This window comes from Crinia signifera, chromosome 3 (genome assembly GCF_055691185.1).
Source record: "Crinia signifera chromosome 3, ASM5569118v1, whole genome shotgun sequence".
NCBI classification, from domain to species: domain Eukaryota; kingdom Metazoa; phylum Chordata; class Amphibia; order Anura; family Myobatrachidae; genus Crinia; species Crinia signifera.
In genome coordinates, this window is record NC_139219.1 from 80,546,728 (window position 1) to 80,561,858 (window position 15,131).

Below are 15,131 nucleotides of genomic sequence, written 5' to 3' on the forward strand. Positions count from 1 at the left end.
AGGCCTCACTCAGCTCAATGAGAGCACCCAACTTGAAATAAAAAAGAGCAGATTGTTCACCAGGCTTCCCCTTGCTGTAGGAATCTTTGGCACTCCTTACCAATTGCTTCATATTTTGGAAATAATTAACACGGTCAAGAATTTACTGTATGGGAAGAAACAGACATATGCTGTCCTCGCTATGCAAATGAGCTCACTTTCTAGAAAGCACCCTCATTCTGTCTTTAAACTGAGAAAAGAAACCCCATTAAGCTGGGGCACACAAAAATTGAGACAAAACTCAGTTTTGCTCCTCTCCACGGAAATCTTTAGTAAAAGGCGAAAGATTTGTGCGTTCTGAAGAGAAACCAGAGCATGACCAAGATTTCACCTGTCGTCTGAGTGCCGTGCTGGCAGGCCTCACTCAGCTCAATGAGAGCACCCAACTTGAAATAAAAAAGAGCAGATTGTTCACCAGGCTTCCCCTTGCTGTAGGAATCTTTGGCACTGCTTACCAATTGCTTCATATTTTGGAAATAATTAACACGGTCAAGAATTTACTGCATGGGAAGAAACAGACATATGCTGTCCTCGCTATGCAAATGAGCTCACTTTCTAGAAAGCACCCTCATTCTGTCTTTAAACTGAGAAAAGAAACCCCATTAAGCTGGGGCACACAAAAATTGAGACAAAACTCAGTTTTGCTCCTCTCCACGGAAATCTTTAGTAAAAGGCGAAAGATTTGTGCGTTCTGAAGAGAAACCAGAGCATGACCAAGATTTCACCTGTCGTCTGAGTGCCGTGCTGGCAGGCCTCACTCAGCTCAATGAGAGCACCCAACTTGAAATAAAAAAGAGCAGATTGTTCACCAGGCTTCCCCTTGCTGTAGGAATCTTTGGCACTCCTTACCAATTGCTTCATATTTTGGAAATTATTAACACGGTCAAGAATTTACTGCATGGGAAGAAACAGACATATGCTGTCCTCGCTATGCAAAGGAGCTCACTTTCTAGAAAGCACCCTCATTCTGTCTTTAAACTGAGAAAAGAAACCCCATTAAGCTGGGGCACACAAAAATTGAGACAAAACTCAGTTTTGCTCCTCTCCACGGAAATCTTTAGTAAAAGGCGAAAGATTTGTGCGTTCTGAAGAGAAACCAGAGCATGACCAAGATTTCACCTGTCGTCTGAGTGCCGTGCTGGCAGGCCTCACTCAGCTCAATGAGAGCACCCAACTTGAAATAAAAAAGAGCAGATTGTTCACCAGGCTTCCCCTTGCTGTAGGAATCTTTGGCACTCCTTACCAATTGCTTCATATTTTGGAAATAATTAACACGGTCAAGAATTTACTGCATGGGAAGAAACAGACATATGCTGTCCTCGCTATGCAAATGAGCTCACTTTCTAGAAAGCACCCTCATTCTGTCTTTAAACTGAGAAAAGAAACCCCATTAAGCTGGGGCACACAAAAATTGAGACAAAACTCAGTTTTGCTCCTCTCCACGGAAATCTTTAGTAAAAGGCGAAAGATTTGTGCGTTTTGAAGAGAAACTAGAGCATGACCAAGATTTCACCTGTCGTCAGAGTGCCGTGCTGGAAGGCCTCACTAGGCTCAATGAGAGCACCCAACTTGAAATAAAAAAGAGCAGATTGTTCACCAGGCTTCCCCTTGCTGTAGGAATCTTTGTCACTCCTTACCAATTGCTTCATATTTTGGAAATAATTAACACGGTCAAGAATTTACTGCATGGGAAGAAACAGACATATGCTGTCCTCGCTATGCAAATGAGCTCACTTTCTAGAAAGCACCCTCATTCTGTCTTTAAACTGAGAAAAGAAACCCCATTAAGCTGGGGCACACAAAAATTGAGACAAAACTCAGTTTTGCTCCTCTCCACGGAAATCTTTAGTAAAAGGCGAAAGATTTGTGCGTTCTGAAGAGAAACCAGAGCATGACCAAGATTTCACCTGTCGTCTGAGTGCCGTGCTGGCAGGCCTCACTCAGCTCAATGAGAGCACCCAACTTGAAATAAAAAAGAGCAGATTGTTCACCAGGCTTCCCCTTGCTGTAGGAATCTTTGGCACTCCTTACCAATTGCTTCATATTTTGGAAATAATTAACACGGTCAAGAATTTACTGCATGGGAAGAAACAGACATATGCTGTCCTCGCTATGCAAATGAGCTCACTTTCTAGAAAGCACCCTCATTCTGTCTTTAAACTGAGAAAAGAAACCCCATTAAGCTGGGGCACACAAAAATTGAGACAAAACTCAGTTTTGCTCCTCTCCACGGAAATCTTTAGTAAAAGGCGAAAGATTTGTGCGTTCTGAAGAGAAACCAGAGCATGACCAAGATTTCACCTGTCGTCTTAGTACCGTGCTGGCAGGCCTCACTCAGCTCAATGAGAGCACCCAACTTGAAATAAAAAAAGAGCAGATTGTTCACCAGGCTTCCCCTTGCTGTAGGAATCTTTGGCACTCCTTACCAATTGCTTCATATTTTGGAAATAATTAACACGGTCAAGAATTTACTGCATGGGAAGAAACAGACATATGCTGTCCTCGCTATGCAAATGAGCTCACTTTCTAGAAAGCACCCTCATTCTGTCTTTAAACTGAGAAAAGAAACCCCATTAAGCTGGGGCACACAAAAATTGAGACAAAACTCAGTTTTGCTCCTCTCCACGGAAATCTTTAGTAAAAGGCTAAAGATTTGTGCGTTCTGAAGAGAAACCAGAGCATAACCAAGATTTCACCTGTCGTCTGAGTGCCGTGATGGCAGGCCTCACTCAGCTCAATGAGAGCACCCAACTTGAAATAAAAAAGAGCAGATTGTTCACCAGGCTTCCCCTTGCTGTAGGAATCTTTGGCACTCCTTACCAATTGCTTCATATTTTGGAAATAATTAACACGGTCAAGAATTTACTGCATGGGAAGAAACAGACATATGCTGTCCTCGCTATGCAAATGAGCTCACTTTCTAGAAAGCACCCTCATTCTGTCTTTAAACTGAGAAAAGAAACCCCATTAAGCTGGGGCACACAAAAATTGAGACAAAACTCAGTTCTGCTCCTCTCCACGGAAATCTTTGGTAAAAGGCGAAAGATTTGTGCGTTCTGAAGAGAAACCAGAGCATGACCAAGATTTCACCTGTCGTCTGAGTGCCGTGCTGGCAGGCCTCACTCAGCTCAATGAGAGCACCCAACTTGAAATAAAAAAGAGCAGATTGTTCACCAGGCTTCCCCTTGCTGTAGGAATCTTTGGCACTCCTTACCAATTGCTTCATATTTTGGAAATAATTAACACGGTCAAGAATTTACTGCATGGGAAGAAACAGACATATGCTGTCCTCGCTATGCAAATGAGCTCACTTTCTAGAAAGCACCCTCATTCTGTCTTTAAACTGAGAAAAGAAACCCCATTAAGCTGGGGCACACAAAAATTGAGACAAAACTCAGTTTTGCTCCTCTCCACGGAAATCTTTAGTAAAAGGCGAAAGATTTGTGCGTTCTGAAGAGAAACCAGAGCATGACCAAGATTTCACCTGTCGTCTGAGTGCCGTGCTGGCAGGCCTCACTCAGCTCAATGAGAGCACCCAACTTGAAATAAAAAAAGAGCAGATTGTTCACCAGGCTTCCCCTTGCTGTAGGAATCTTTGGCACTCCTTACCAATTGCTTCATATTTTGGAAATAATTAACACGGTCAAGAATTTACTGCATGGGAAGAAACAGACATATGCTGTCCTCGCTATGCAAATGAGCTCACTTTCTAGAAAGCACCCTCATTCTGTCTTTAAACTGAGAAAAGAAACCCCATAAAGCTGGGGCACACAAAAATTGAGACAAAACTCAGTTTTGCTCCTCTCCACGGAAATCTTTAGTAAAAGGCGAAAGATTTGTGCGTTCTGAAGAGAAACCAGAGCATGACCAAGATTTCACCTGTCGTCTGAGTGCCGTGCTGGCAGGCCTCACTCAGCTCAATGAGAGCACCCAACTTGAAATAAAAAAGAGCAGATTGTTCACCAGGCTTCCCCTTGCTGTAGGAATCTTTGTCACTCCTTACCAATTGCTTCATATTTTGGAAATAATTAACACGGTCAAGAATTTACTGCATGGGAAGAAACAGACATATGCTGTCCTCGCTATGCAAATGAGCTCACTTTCTAGAAAGCACCCTCATTCTGTCTTTAAACTGAGAAAAGAAACCCCATTAAGCTGGGGCACACAAAAATTGAGACAAAACTCAGTTTTGCTCCTCTCCACGGAAATCTTTAGTAAAAGGCGAAAGATTTGTGCGTTCTGAAGAGAAACCAGAGCATGACCAAGATTTCACCTGTCGTCTGAGTGCCGTGCTGGCAGGCCTCACTCAGCTCAATGAGAGCACCCAACTTGAAATAAAAAAGAGCAGATTGTTCACCAGGCTTCCCCTTGCTGTAGGAATCTTTGGCACTCCTTACCAATTGCTTCATATTTTGGAAATAATTAACACGGTCAAGAATTTACTGTATGGGAAGAAACAGACATATGCTGTCCTCGCTATGCAAATGAGCTCACTTTCTAGAAAGCACCCTCATTCTGTCTTTAAACTGAGAAAAGAAACCCCATTAAGCTGGGGCACACAAAAATTGAGACAAAACTCAGTTTTGCTCCTCTCCACGGAAATCTTTAGTAAAAGGCGAAAGATTTGTGCGTTCTGAAGAGAAACCAGAGCATGACCAAGATTTCACCTGTCGTCTGAGTGCCGTGCTGGCAGGCCTCACTCAGCTCAATGAGAGCACCCAACTTGAAATAAAAAAGAGCAGATTGTTCACCAGGCTTCCCCTTGCTGTAGGAATCTTTGGCACTGCTTACCAATTGCTTCATATTTTGGAAATAATTAACACGGTCAAGAATTTACTGCATGGGAAGAAACAGACATATGCTGTCCTCGCTATGCAAATGAGCTCACTTTCTAGAAAGCACCCTCATTCTGTCTTTAAACTGAGAAAAGAAACCCCATTAAGCTGGGGCACACAAAAATTGAGACAAAACTCAGTTTTGCTCCTCTCCACGGAAATCTTTAGTAAAAGGCGAAAGATTTGTGCGTTCTGAAGAGAAACCAGAGCATGACCAAGATTTCACCTGTCGTCTGAGTGCCGTGCTGGCAGGCCTCACTCAGCTCAATGAGAGCACCCAACTTGAAATAAAAAAGAGCAGATTGTTCACCAGGCTTCCCCTTGCTGTAGGAATCTTTGACACTCCTTACCAATTGCTTCATATTTTGGAAATAATTAACACGGTCAAGAATTTACTGCATGGGAAGAAACAGACATATGCTGTCCTCGCTATGCAAATGAGCTCACTTTCTAGAAAGCACCCTCATTCTGTCTTTAAACTGAGAAAAGAAACCCCATTAAGCTGGGGCACACAAAAATTGAGACAAAACTCAGTTTTGCTCCTCTCCACGGAAATCTTTAGTAAAAGGCGAAAGATTTGTGCATTCTGAAGAGAAACCAGAGCATGACCAAGATTTCACCTGTCGTCTGAGTGCCGTGCTGGCAGGCCTCACTCAGCTCAATGAGAGCACCCAACTTGAAATAAAAAAGAGCAGATTGTTCACCAGGCTTCCCCTTGCTGTAGGAATCTTTGGCACTCCTTACCAATTGCTTCATATTTTGGAAATAATTAACACGGTCAAGAATTTACTGCATGGGAAGAAACAGACATATGCTGTCCTCGCTATGCAAATGAGCTCACTTTCTAGAAAGCACCCTCATTCTGTCTTTAAACTGAGAAAAGAAACCCCATTAAGCTGGGGCACACAAAAATTGAGACAAAACTCAGTTTTGCTCCTCTCCACGGAAATCTTTAGTAAAAGGCGAAAGATTTGTGCGTTCTGAAGAGAAACCAGAGCATGACCAATATTTTACCTGTCGTCTGAGTGCCGTGCTGGCAGGCCTCACTAGGCTCAATGAGAGCACCCAACTTGAAATAAAAAAGAGCAGATTGTTCACCAGGCTTCCCCTTGCTGTAGGAATCTTTGGCACTCCTTACCAATTGCTTCATATTTTGGAAATAATTAACACGGTCAAGAATTTACTGCATGGGAAGAAACAGACATATGCTGTCCTCGCTATGCAAATGAGCTCACTTTCTAGAAAGCACCCTCATTCTGTCTTTAAACTGAGAAAAGAAACCACATTAAACTGGGGCACACAAAAATTGAGACAAAACTCAGTTTTGCTCCTCTCCACGGAAATCTTTAGTAAAAGGCGAAAGATTTGTGCGTTCTGAAGAGAAACCAGAGCATGACCAAGATTTCACCTGTCGTCTGAGTGCCGTGCTGGCAGGCCTCACTCAGCTCAATGAGAGCACCCAACTTGAAATAAAAAAGAGCAGATTGTTCACCAGGCTTCCCCTTGCTGTAGGAATCTTTGGCACTCCTTACCAATTGCTTCATATTTTGGAAATAATTAACACAGTCAAGAATTTACTGCATGGTAAGAAACAGACATATGCTGTCCTCGCTATGCAAATGAGCTCACTTTCTAGAAAGCACCCTCATTCTGTCTTTAAACTGAGAAAAGAAACCCCATTAAGCTGGGGCACACAAAAATTGAGACAAAACTCAGTTTTGCTCCTCTCCACGGAAATCTTTAGTAAAAGGCGAAAGATTTGTGCGTTCTGAAGAGAAACCAGAGCATGACCAAGATTTCACCTGTCGTCTGAGTGCCGTGCTGGCAGGCCTCACTCAGCTCAATGAGAGCACCCAACTTGAAATAAAAAAGAGCAGATTGTTCACCAGGCTTCCCCTTGCTGTAGGAATCTTTGGCACTCCTTACCAATTGCTTCATATTTTGGAAATAATTAACACGGTCAAGAATTTACTGCATGGGAAGAAACAGACATATGCTGTCCTCGCTATGCAAATGAGCTCACTTTCTAGAAAGCACCCTCATTCTGTCTTTAAACTGAGAAAAGAAACCCCATTAAGCTGGGGCACACAAAAATTGAGACAAAACTCAGTTTTGCTCCTCTCCACGGAAATCTTTAGTAAAAGGCGAAAGATTTGTGCGTTCTGAAGAGAAACCAGAGCATGACCAATATTTCACCTGTCGTCTGAGTGCCGTGCTGGCAGGCCTCACTAGGCTCAATGAGAGCACCCAACTTGAAATAAAAAAGAGCAGATTGTTCACCAGGCTTCCCCTTGCTGTAGGAATCTTTGGCACTCCTTACCAATTGCTTCATATTTTGGAAATAATTAACACGGTCAAGAATTTACTGCATGGGAAGAAACAGACATATGCTGTCCTCGCTATGCAAATGAGCTCACTTTCTAGAAAGCACCCTCATTCTGTCTTTAAACTGAGAAAAGAAACCCCATTAAGCTGGGGCACACAAAAATTGAGACAAAACTCAGTTTTGCTCCTCTCCACGGAAATCTTTAGTAAAAGGCGAAAGATTTGTGCGTTCTGAAGATGAAACCAGAGCATGACCAAGATTTCACCTGTCGTCTGAGTGCCGTGCTGGCAGGCCTCACTCAGCTCAATGAGAGCACCCAACTTGAAATAAAAAAGAGCAGATTGTTCACCAGGCTTCCCCTTGCTGTAGGAATCTTTGTCACTCCTTACCAATTGCTTCATATTTTGGATATAATTAACATGGTCAAGAATTTACTGCATGGGAAGAAACAGACATATGCTGTCCTCGCTATGCAAATGAGCTCACTTTCTAGAAAGCACCCTCATTCTGTCTTTAAACTGAGAAAAGAAACCCCATTAAGCTGGGGCACACAAAAATTGAGACAAAACTCAGTTCTGCTCCTCTCCACGGAAATCTTTAGTAAAAGGCGAAAGATTTGTGCGTTCTGAAGAGAAACCAGAGCATGACCAAGATTTCACCTGTCGTCTGAGTGCCGTGCTGGCAGGCCTCACTCAGCTCAATGAGAGCACCCAACTTGAAATAAAAAAGAGCAGATTGTTCACCAGGCTTCCCCTTGCTGTAGGAATCTTTGGCACTCCTTACCAATTGCTTCATATTTTGGAAATAATTAACACGGTCAAGAATTTACTGCATGGGAAGAAACAGACATATGCTGTCCTCGCTATGCAAATGAGCTCACTTTCTAGAAAGCACCCTCATTCTGTCTTTAAACTGAGAAAAGAAACCCCATTAAGCTGGGGCACACAAAAATTGAGACAAAACTCAGTTTTGCTCCTCTCCACGGAAATCTTTAGTAAAAGGCGAAAGATTTGTGCGTTCTGAAGAGAAACCAGAGCATGACCAAGATTTCACCTGTCGTCTGAGTGCCGTGCTGGCAGGCCTCACTCAGCTCAATGAGAGCACCCAACTTGAAATAAAAAAGAGCAGATTGTTCACCAGGCTTCCCCTTGCTGTAGGAATCTTTGGCACTCCTTACCAATTGCTTCATATTTTGGAAATAATTAACACGGTCAAGAATTTACTGCATGGGAAGAAACAGACATATGCTGTCCTCGCTATGCAAATGAGCTCACTTTCTAGAAAGCACCCTCATTCTGTCTTTAAACTGAGAAAAGAAACCCCATTAAGCTGGGGCACACAAAAATTGAGACAAAACTCAGTTTTGCTCCTCTCCACGGAAATCTTTAGTAAAAGGCGAAAGATTTGTGCGTTCTGAAGAGAAACCAGAGCATGACCAAGATTTCACCTGTCATCTGAGTGCTGTGCTGGCAGGCCTCACTCAGCTCAATGAGAGCACCCAACTTGAAATAAAAAAGAGCAGATTGTTCACCAGGCTTCCCCTTGCTGTAGGAATCTTTGGCACTCCTTACCAATTGCTTCATATTTTGGAAATAATTAACACGGTCAAGAATTTACTGCATGGAAAGAAACAGACATATGCTGTCCTCGCTATGCAAATGAGCTCACTTTCTAGAAAGCACCCTCATTCTGTCTTTAAACTGAGAAAAGAAACCCCATTAAGCTGGGGCACACAAAAATTGAGACAAAACTCAGTTCTGCTCCTCTCCACGGAAATCTTTAGTAAAAGGCGAAAGATTTGTGCGTTCTGAAGAGAAACCAGAGCATGACCAAGATTTCACCTGTCGTCTGAGTGCCGTGCTGGCAGGCCTCACTCAGCTCAATGAGAGCACCCAACTTGAAATAAAAAAGAGCAGATTGTTCACCAGGCTTCCCCTTGCTGTAGGAATCTTTGGCACTCCTTACCAATTGCTTCATATTTTGGAAATAATTAACACGGTCAAGAATTTACTGCATGGGAAGAAACAGACATATGCTGTCCTCGCTATGCAAATGAGCTCACTTTCTAGAAAGCACCCTCATTCTGTCTTTAAACTGAGAAAAGAAACCCCATTAAGCTGGGGCACACAAAAATTGAGACAAAACTCAGTTTTGCTCCTCTCCACGGAAATCTTTAGTAAAAGGCGAAAGATTTGTGCGTTCTGAAGAGAAACCAGAGCATGACCAAGATTTCACCTGTCGTCTGAGTGCCGTGCTGGCAGGCCTCACTCAGCTCAATGAGAGCACCCAACATGAAATAAAAAAGAGCAGATTGTTCACCAGGCTTCCCCTTGCTGTAGGAATCTTTGTCACTCCTTACCAATTGCTTCATATTTTGGAAATAATTAACACGGTCAAGAAGTTACTGCATGGGAAGAAACAGACATATGCTGTCCTCACTATGCAAATGAGCTCACTTTCTAGAAAGCACCCTCATTCTGTCTTTAAACTGAGAAAAGAAACCCCATTAAGCTGGGGCACACAAAAATTGAGACAAAACTCAGTTTTGCTCCTCTCCACGGAAATCTTTAGTAAAAGGCGAAAGATTTGTGCGTTCTGAAGAGAAACCAGAGCATGACCAAGATTTCACCTGTCATCTGAGTGCTGTGCTGGCAGGCCTCACTCAGCTCAATGAGAGCACCCAACTTGAAATAAAACAGAGCAGATTGGTCACCAGGCTTCCCCTTGCTGTAGGAATCTTTGGCACTCCTTACCAATTGCTTCATATTTTGGAAATAATTAACACGGTCAAGAATTTACTGCATGGGAAGAAACAGACATATGCTGTCCTCGCTATGCAAATGAGCTCACTTTCTAGAAAGCACCCTCATTCTGTCTTTAAACTGAGAAAAGAAACCCCATTAAGCTGTGGCACACAAAAATTGAGACAAAACTCAGTTTTGCTCCTCTCCACGGAAATCTTTAGTAAAAGGCGAAAGATTTGTGCGTTCTGAAGAGAAACCAGAGCATGACCAAGATTTCACCTGTCGTCTGAGTGCCGTGCTGGCAGGCCTCACTCAGCTCAATGAGAGCACCCAACTTGAAATAAAAAAGAGCAGATTGTTCACCAGGCTTCCCCTTGCTGTAGGAATCTTTGGCACTCCTTACCAATTGCTTCATATTTTGGAAATAATTAACACGGTCAAGAATTTACTGCATGGGAAGAAACAGACATATGCTGTCCTCGCTATGCAAATGAGCTCACTTTCTAGAAAGCACCCTCATTCTGTCTTTAAACTGAGAAAAGAAACCCCATTAAGCTGGGGCACACAAAAATTGAGACAAAACTCAGTTTTGCTCCTCTCCACGGAAATCTTTAGTAAAAGGCGAAAGATTTGTGCGTTCTGAAGAGAAACCAGAGCATGACCAAGATTTCACCTGTCGTCTGAGTGCCGTGCTGGCAGGCCTCACTCAGCTCAATGAGAGCACCCAACTTGAAATGAAAAAGAGCAGATTGTTCACCAGGCTTCCCCTTGCTGTAGGAATCTTTGGCACTCCTTACCAATTGCTTCATATTTTGGAAATAATTAACACGGTCAAGAATTTACTGCATGGGAAGAAACAGACATATGCTGTCCTCGCTATGCAAATGAGCTCACTTTCTAGAAAGCACCCTCATTCTGTCTTTAAACTGAGAAAAGAAACCCCATTAAGCTGGGGCACACAAAAATTGAGACAAAACTCAGTTCTGCTCCTCTCCACGGAAATCTTTAGTAAAAGGCGAAAGATTTGTGCGTTCTGAAGAGAAACCAGAGCATGACCAAGATTTCACCTGTCGTCTGAGTGCCGTGCTGGCAGGCCTCACTCAGCTCAATGAGAGCACCCAACTTGAAATAAAAAAAGAGCAGATTGTTCACCAGGCTTCCCCTTGCTGTAGGAATCTTTGGCACTCCTTACCAATTGCTTCATATTTTGGAAATAATTAACACGGTCAAGAATTTACTGCATGGGAAGAAACAGACATATGCTGTCCTCGCTATGCAAATGAGCTCACTTTCTAGAAAGCACCCTCATTCTGTCTTTAAACTGAGAAAAGAAACCCCATTAAGCTGGGGCACACAAAAATTGAGACAAAACTCAGTTTTGCTCCTCTCCACGGAAATCTTTAGTAAAAGGCGAAAGATTTGTGCGTTCTGAAGAGAAACCAGAGCATGACCAAGATTTCACCTGTCATCTGAGTGCTGTGCTGGCAGGCCTCACTCAGCTCAATGAGAGCACCCAACTTGAAATAAAAAAGAGCAGATTGTTCACCAGGCTTCCCCTTGCTGTAGGAATCTTTGGCACTCCTTACCAATTGCTTCATATTTTGGAAATAATTAACACGGTCAAGAATTTACTGCATGGGAAGAAACAGACATATGCTGTCCTCGCTATGCAAATGAGCTCACTTTCTAGAAAGCACCCTCATTCTGTCTTTAAACTGAGAAAAGAAACCCCATTAAGCTGGGGCACACAAAAATTGAGACAAAACTCAGTTTTGCTCCTCTCCACGGAAATCTTTAGTAAAAGGCGAAAGATTTGTGCGTTCTGAAGAGCAACCAGAGCATGACCAAGATTTCACCTGTCGTCTGAGTGCCGTGCTGGCAGGCCTCACTCAGCTCAATGAGAGCACCCAACATGAAATAAAAAAGAGCAGATTGTTCACCAGGCTTCCCCTTGCTGTAGGAATCTTTGTCACTCCTTACCAATTGCTTCATATTTTGGAAATAATTAACACGGTCAAGAAGTTACTGCATGGGAAGAAACAGACATATGCTGTCCTCACTATGCAAATGAGCTCACTTTCTAGAAAGCACCCTCATTCTGTCTTTAAACTGAGAAAAGAAACCCCATTAAGCTGGGGCACACAAAAATTGAGACAAAACTCAGTTTTGCTCCTCTCCACGGAAATCTTTAGTAAAAGGCGAAAGATTTGTGCGTTCTGAAGAGAAACCAGAGCATGACCAAGATTTCACCTGTCATCTGAGTGCTGTGCTGGCAGGCCTCACTCAGCTCAATGAGAGCACCCAACTTGAAATAAAACAGAGCAGATTGGTCACCAGGCTTCCCCTTGCTGTAGGAATCTTTGGCACTCCTTACCAATTGCTTCATATTTTGGAAATAATTAACACGGTCAAGAATTTACTGCATGGGAAGAAACAGACATATGCTGTCCTCGCTATGCAAATGAGCTCACTTTCTAGAAAGCACCCTCATTCTGTCTTTAAACTGAGAAAAGAAACCCCATTAAGCTGTGGCACACAAAAATTGAGACAAAACTCAGTTTTGCTCCTCTCCACGGAAATCTTTAGTAAAAGGCGAAAGATTTGTGCGTTCTGAAGAGAAACCAGAGCATGACCAAGATTTCACCTGTCGTCTGAGTGCCGTGCTGGCAGGCCTCACTCAGCTCAATGAGAGCACCCAACTTGAAATAAAAAAGAGCAGATTGTTCACCAGGCTTCCCCTTGCTGTAGGAATCTTTGGCACTCCTTACCAATTGCTTCATATATTGGAAATAATTAACACGGTCAAGAATTTACTGCATGGGAAGAAACAGACATATGCTGTCCTCGCTATGCAAATGAGCTCACTTTCTAGAAAGCACCCTCATTCTGTCTTTAAACTGAGAAAAGAAACCCCATTAAGCTGGGGCACACAAAAATTGAGACAAAACTCAGTTTTGCTCCTCTCCACGGAAATCTTTAGTAAAAGGCGAAAGATTTGTGCGTTCTGAAGAGAAACCAGAGCATGACCAAGATTTCACCTGTCGTCTGAGTGCCGTGCTGGCAGGCCTCACTCAGCTCAATGAGAGCACCCAACTTGAAATGAAAAAGAGCAGATTGTTCACCAGGCTTCCCCTTGCTGTAGGAATCTTTGGCACTCCTTACCAATTGCTTCATATTTTGGAAATAATTAACACGGTCAAGAATTTACTGCATGGGAAGAAACAGACATATGCTGTCCTCGCTATGCAAATGAGCTCACTTTCTAGAAAGCACCCTCATTCTGTCTTTAAACTGAGAAAAGAAACCCCATTAAGCTGGGGCACACAAAAATTGAGACAAAACTCAGTTTTGCTCCTCTCCACGGAAATCTTTAGTAAAAGGCGAAAGATTTGTGCGTTCTGAAGAGAAACCAGAGCATGACCAAGATTTCACCTGTCGTCTGAGTGCCGTGCTGGCAGGCCTCACTCAGCTCAATGAGAGCACCCAACTTGAAATAAAAAAGAGCAGATTGTTCACCAGGCTTCCCCTTGCTGTAGGAATCTTTGGCACTCCTTACCAATTGCTTCATATTTTGGAAATAATTAACACGGTCAAGAATTTACTGCATGGGAAGAAACAGACATATGCTGTCCTCGCTATGCAAATGAGCTCACTTTCTAGAAAGCACCCTCATTCTGTCTTTAAACTGAGAAAAGAAACCCCATTAAGCTGGGGCACACAAAAATTGAGACAAAACTCAGTTTTGCTCCTCTCCACGGAAATCTTTAGTAAAAGGCAAAAGATTTGTGCGTTCTGAAGAGAAACCAGAGCATGACCAAGATTTCACCTGTCGTCTGAGTGCCGTGCTGGCAGGCCTCACTCAGCTTAATGAGAGCACCCAACTTGAAATAAAAAAGAGCAGATTGTTCACCAGGCTTCCCCTTGCTGTAGGAATCTTTGGCACTCCTTACCAATTGCTTCATATTTTGGAAATAATTAACACGGTCAAGAATTTACTGCATGGGAAGAAACAGACATATGCTGTCCTCGCTATGCAAATGAGCTCACTTTCTAGAAAGCACCCTCATTCTGTCTTTAAACTGAGAAAAGAAACCCCATTAAGCTGGGGCACACAAAAATTGAGACAAAACTCAGTTTTGCTCCTCTCCACGGAAATCTTTAGTAAAAGGCGAAAGATTTGTGCGTTCTGAAGAGAAACCAGAGCATGACCAAGATTTCACCTGTCGTCTGAGTGCCGTGCTGGCAGGCCTCACTCAGCTCAATGAGAGCACCCAACTTGAAATAAAAAAGAGCAGATTGTTCACCAGGCTTCCCCTTGCTGTAGGAATCTTTGGCACTCCTTACCAATTGCCTCATATTTTGGAAATAATTAACACGGTCAAGAATTTACTGCATGGGAAGAAACAGACATATGCTGTCCTCGCTATGCAAATGAGCTCACTTTCTAGAAAGCACCCTCATTCTGTCTTTAAACTGAGAAAAGAAACCCCATTAAGCTGGGGCACACAAAAATTGAGACAAAACTCAGTTTTGCTCCTCTCCACGGAAATCTTTAGTAAAAGGCAAAAGATTTGTGAGTTCTGAAGAGAAACCAGAGCATGACCAAGATTTCACCTGTCGTCTGAGTGCCGTGCTGGCAGGCCTCACTCAGCTCAATGAGAGCACCCAACTTGAAATAAAAAAAGAGCAGATTGGTCACCAGGCTTCCCCTTGCTGTAGGAATCTTTGGCACTCCTTACCAATTGCTTCATATTTTGGAAATAATTAACACGGTCAAGAATTTACTGCATGGGAAGAAACAGACATATGCTGTCCTCGCTATGCAAATGAGCTCACTTTCTAGAAAGCACCCTCATTCTGTCTTTAAACTGAGAAAAGAAACCCCATAAAGCTGGGGCACACAAAAATTGAGACAAAACTCAGTTTTGCTCCTCTCCACGGAAATCTTTAGTAAAAGGCGAAAGATTTGTGCGTTCTGAAGAGAAACCAGAGCATGACCAAGATTTCACCTGTCGTCTGAGTGCCGTGCTGGCAGGCCTCACTCAGCTCAATGAGAGCACCCAACTTGAAATAAAAAAGAGCAGATTGTTCACCAGGCTTCCCCTTGCTGTAGGAATCTTTGGCACTCCTTACCAATTGCTTCATATTTTGGAAATTATTAACACGGTCAAGAATTTACTGCATGGG

At 43.0% G+C, this 15,131-nt stretch overlaps 38 non-coding genes across 38 annotated transcripts; all 38 read right to left on the bottom strand.

The window, feature by feature from the left end:
- Positions 1 to 240: 240 nt before the first annotated feature.
- Positions 241 to 356, bottom strand: LOC146065186 (U5 spliceosomal RNA). Its single transcript, XR_014472077.1, has one exon. It is a non-coding gene; the product is annotated as a U5 spliceosomal RNA (small nuclear RNA).
- A 278-nt stretch (positions 357 to 634) lies between these two features.
- LOC146065187 (U5 spliceosomal RNA) lies at positions 635 to 750 on the bottom strand. Its single transcript, XR_014472078.1, has one exon. It is a non-coding gene; the product is annotated as a U5 spliceosomal RNA (small nuclear RNA).
- A 278-nt stretch (positions 751 to 1,028) lies between these two features.
- Positions 1,029 to 1,144, bottom strand: LOC146065188 (U5 spliceosomal RNA). The gene has a single exon (XR_014472079.1). It is a non-coding gene; the product is annotated as a U5 spliceosomal RNA (small nuclear RNA).
- A 278-nt stretch (positions 1,145 to 1,422) lies between these two features.
- LOC146065688 (U5 spliceosomal RNA) lies at positions 1,423 to 1,538 on the bottom strand. Its single transcript, XR_014472511.1, has one exon. It is a non-coding gene; the product is annotated as a U5 spliceosomal RNA (small nuclear RNA).
- A 278-nt stretch (positions 1,539 to 1,816) lies between these two features.
- On the bottom strand, positions 1,817 to 1,932 carry LOC146065189 (U5 spliceosomal RNA). Its single transcript, XR_014472080.1, has one exon. It is a non-coding gene; the product is annotated as a U5 spliceosomal RNA (small nuclear RNA).
- Positions 1,933 to 2,210: 278 nt separating this feature from the next.
- Positions 2,211 to 2,326, bottom strand: LOC146065191 (U5 spliceosomal RNA). The gene has a single exon (XR_014472081.1). It is a non-coding gene; the product is annotated as a U5 spliceosomal RNA (small nuclear RNA).
- Positions 2,327 to 2,605: 279 nt separating this feature from the next.
- LOC146065734 (U5 spliceosomal RNA) lies at positions 2,606 to 2,721 on the bottom strand. The gene has a single exon (XR_014472550.1). It is a non-coding gene; the product is annotated as a U5 spliceosomal RNA (small nuclear RNA).
- Positions 2,722 to 2,999: 278 nt separating this feature from the next.
- LOC146065672 (U5 spliceosomal RNA) lies at positions 3,000 to 3,115 on the bottom strand. The gene has a single exon (XR_014472496.1). It is a non-coding gene; the product is annotated as a U5 spliceosomal RNA (small nuclear RNA).
- Positions 3,116 to 3,393: 278 nt separating this feature from the next.
- On the bottom strand, positions 3,394 to 3,509 carry LOC146065192 (U5 spliceosomal RNA). Its single transcript, XR_014472082.1, has one exon. It is a non-coding gene; the product is annotated as a U5 spliceosomal RNA (small nuclear RNA).
- A 279-nt stretch (positions 3,510 to 3,788) lies between these two features.
- Positions 3,789 to 3,904, bottom strand: LOC146066216 (U5 spliceosomal RNA). The gene has a single exon (XR_014472911.1). It is a non-coding gene; the product is annotated as a U5 spliceosomal RNA (small nuclear RNA).
- A 278-nt stretch (positions 3,905 to 4,182) lies between these two features.
- Positions 4,183 to 4,298, bottom strand: LOC146065193 (U5 spliceosomal RNA). Its single transcript, XR_014472083.1, has one exon. It is a non-coding gene; the product is annotated as a U5 spliceosomal RNA (small nuclear RNA).
- Positions 4,299 to 4,576: 278 nt separating this feature from the next.
- LOC146065194 (U5 spliceosomal RNA) lies at positions 4,577 to 4,692 on the bottom strand. The gene has a single exon (XR_014472084.1). It is a non-coding gene; the product is annotated as a U5 spliceosomal RNA (small nuclear RNA).
- Positions 4,693 to 4,970: 278 nt separating this feature from the next.
- LOC146065195 (U5 spliceosomal RNA) lies at positions 4,971 to 5,086 on the bottom strand. The gene has a single exon (XR_014472085.1). It is a non-coding gene; the product is annotated as a U5 spliceosomal RNA (small nuclear RNA).
- Positions 5,087 to 5,364: 278 nt separating this feature from the next.
- Positions 5,365 to 5,480, bottom strand: LOC146065700 (U5 spliceosomal RNA). Its single transcript, XR_014472521.1, has one exon. It is a non-coding gene; the product is annotated as a U5 spliceosomal RNA (small nuclear RNA).
- A 278-nt stretch (positions 5,481 to 5,758) lies between these two features.
- On the bottom strand, positions 5,759 to 5,874 carry LOC146065196 (U5 spliceosomal RNA). The gene has a single exon (XR_014472086.1). It is a non-coding gene; the product is annotated as a U5 spliceosomal RNA (small nuclear RNA).
- Positions 5,875 to 6,152: 278 nt separating this feature from the next.
- On the bottom strand, positions 6,153 to 6,268 carry LOC146065810 (U5 spliceosomal RNA). The gene has a single exon (XR_014472622.1). It is a non-coding gene; the product is annotated as a U5 spliceosomal RNA (small nuclear RNA).
- A 278-nt stretch (positions 6,269 to 6,546) lies between these two features.
- On the bottom strand, positions 6,547 to 6,662 carry LOC146065197 (U5 spliceosomal RNA). The gene has a single exon (XR_014472087.1). It is a non-coding gene; the product is annotated as a U5 spliceosomal RNA (small nuclear RNA).
- Positions 6,663 to 6,940: 278 nt separating this feature from the next.
- LOC146065198 (U5 spliceosomal RNA) lies at positions 6,941 to 7,056 on the bottom strand. Its single transcript, XR_014472088.1, has one exon. It is a non-coding gene; the product is annotated as a U5 spliceosomal RNA (small nuclear RNA).
- A 278-nt stretch (positions 7,057 to 7,334) lies between these two features.
- LOC146065943 (U5 spliceosomal RNA) lies at positions 7,335 to 7,451 on the bottom strand. The gene has a single exon (XR_014472749.1). It is a non-coding gene; the product is annotated as a U5 spliceosomal RNA (small nuclear RNA).
- Positions 7,452 to 7,729: 278 nt separating this feature from the next.
- On the bottom strand, positions 7,730 to 7,845 carry LOC146065600 (U5 spliceosomal RNA). Its single transcript, XR_014472433.1, has one exon. It is a non-coding gene; the product is annotated as a U5 spliceosomal RNA (small nuclear RNA).
- Positions 7,846 to 8,123: 278 nt separating this feature from the next.
- LOC146065199 (U5 spliceosomal RNA) lies at positions 8,124 to 8,239 on the bottom strand. The gene has a single exon (XR_014472089.1). It is a non-coding gene; the product is annotated as a U5 spliceosomal RNA (small nuclear RNA).
- Positions 8,240 to 8,517: 278 nt separating this feature from the next.
- On the bottom strand, positions 8,518 to 8,633 carry LOC146065200 (U5 spliceosomal RNA). Its single transcript, XR_014472090.1, has one exon. It is a non-coding gene; the product is annotated as a U5 spliceosomal RNA (small nuclear RNA).
- A 278-nt stretch (positions 8,634 to 8,911) lies between these two features.
- On the bottom strand, positions 8,912 to 9,027 carry LOC146065601 (U5 spliceosomal RNA). The gene has a single exon (XR_014472434.1). It is a non-coding gene; the product is annotated as a U5 spliceosomal RNA (small nuclear RNA).
- Positions 9,028 to 9,305: 278 nt separating this feature from the next.
- On the bottom strand, positions 9,306 to 9,421 carry LOC146065202 (U5 spliceosomal RNA). The gene has a single exon (XR_014472091.1). It is a non-coding gene; the product is annotated as a U5 spliceosomal RNA (small nuclear RNA).
- A 278-nt stretch (positions 9,422 to 9,699) lies between these two features.
- On the bottom strand, positions 9,700 to 9,815 carry LOC146065203 (U5 spliceosomal RNA). The gene has a single exon (XR_014472092.1). It is a non-coding gene; the product is annotated as a U5 spliceosomal RNA (small nuclear RNA).
- Positions 9,816 to 10,093: 278 nt separating this feature from the next.
- Positions 10,094 to 10,209, bottom strand: LOC146065803 (U5 spliceosomal RNA). The gene has a single exon (XR_014472615.1). It is a non-coding gene; the product is annotated as a U5 spliceosomal RNA (small nuclear RNA).
- Positions 10,210 to 10,487: 278 nt separating this feature from the next.
- LOC146065204 (U5 spliceosomal RNA) lies at positions 10,488 to 10,603 on the bottom strand. The gene has a single exon (XR_014472093.1). It is a non-coding gene; the product is annotated as a U5 spliceosomal RNA (small nuclear RNA).
- Positions 10,604 to 10,881: 278 nt separating this feature from the next.
- On the bottom strand, positions 10,882 to 10,997 carry LOC146065602 (U5 spliceosomal RNA). Its single transcript, XR_014472435.1, has one exon. It is a non-coding gene; the product is annotated as a U5 spliceosomal RNA (small nuclear RNA).
- Positions 10,998 to 11,276: 279 nt separating this feature from the next.
- Positions 11,277 to 11,392, bottom strand: LOC146065206 (U5 spliceosomal RNA). The gene has a single exon (XR_014472094.1). It is a non-coding gene; the product is annotated as a U5 spliceosomal RNA (small nuclear RNA).
- Positions 11,393 to 11,670: 278 nt separating this feature from the next.
- LOC146065815 (U5 spliceosomal RNA) lies at positions 11,671 to 11,786 on the bottom strand. The gene has a single exon (XR_014472626.1). It is a non-coding gene; the product is annotated as a U5 spliceosomal RNA (small nuclear RNA).
- A 278-nt stretch (positions 11,787 to 12,064) lies between these two features.
- LOC146065207 (U5 spliceosomal RNA) lies at positions 12,065 to 12,180 on the bottom strand. The gene has a single exon (XR_014472095.1). It is a non-coding gene; the product is annotated as a U5 spliceosomal RNA (small nuclear RNA).
- A 278-nt stretch (positions 12,181 to 12,458) lies between these two features.
- LOC146065804 (U5 spliceosomal RNA) lies at positions 12,459 to 12,574 on the bottom strand. Its single transcript, XR_014472616.1, has one exon. It is a non-coding gene; the product is annotated as a U5 spliceosomal RNA (small nuclear RNA).
- A 278-nt stretch (positions 12,575 to 12,852) lies between these two features.
- On the bottom strand, positions 12,853 to 12,968 carry LOC146065208 (U5 spliceosomal RNA). The gene has a single exon (XR_014472096.1). It is a non-coding gene; the product is annotated as a U5 spliceosomal RNA (small nuclear RNA).
- Positions 12,969 to 13,246: 278 nt separating this feature from the next.
- LOC146065209 (U5 spliceosomal RNA) lies at positions 13,247 to 13,362 on the bottom strand. Its single transcript, XR_014472097.1, has one exon. It is a non-coding gene; the product is annotated as a U5 spliceosomal RNA (small nuclear RNA).
- A 278-nt stretch (positions 13,363 to 13,640) lies between these two features.
- Positions 13,641 to 13,756, bottom strand: LOC146065529 (U5 spliceosomal RNA). The gene has a single exon (XR_014472374.1). It is a non-coding gene; the product is annotated as a U5 spliceosomal RNA (small nuclear RNA).
- A 278-nt stretch (positions 13,757 to 14,034) lies between these two features.
- Positions 14,035 to 14,150, bottom strand: LOC146065210 (U5 spliceosomal RNA). Its single transcript, XR_014472098.1, has one exon. It is a non-coding gene; the product is annotated as a U5 spliceosomal RNA (small nuclear RNA).
- A 278-nt stretch (positions 14,151 to 14,428) lies between these two features.
- On the bottom strand, positions 14,429 to 14,544 carry LOC146065801 (U5 spliceosomal RNA). The gene has a single exon (XR_014472613.1). It is a non-coding gene; the product is annotated as a U5 spliceosomal RNA (small nuclear RNA).
- Positions 14,545 to 14,823: 279 nt separating this feature from the next.
- Positions 14,824 to 14,939, bottom strand: LOC146066217 (U5 spliceosomal RNA). The gene has a single exon (XR_014472912.1). It is a non-coding gene; the product is annotated as a U5 spliceosomal RNA (small nuclear RNA).
- Between the last annotated feature and the right edge of the window lie 192 nt (positions 14,940 to 15,131).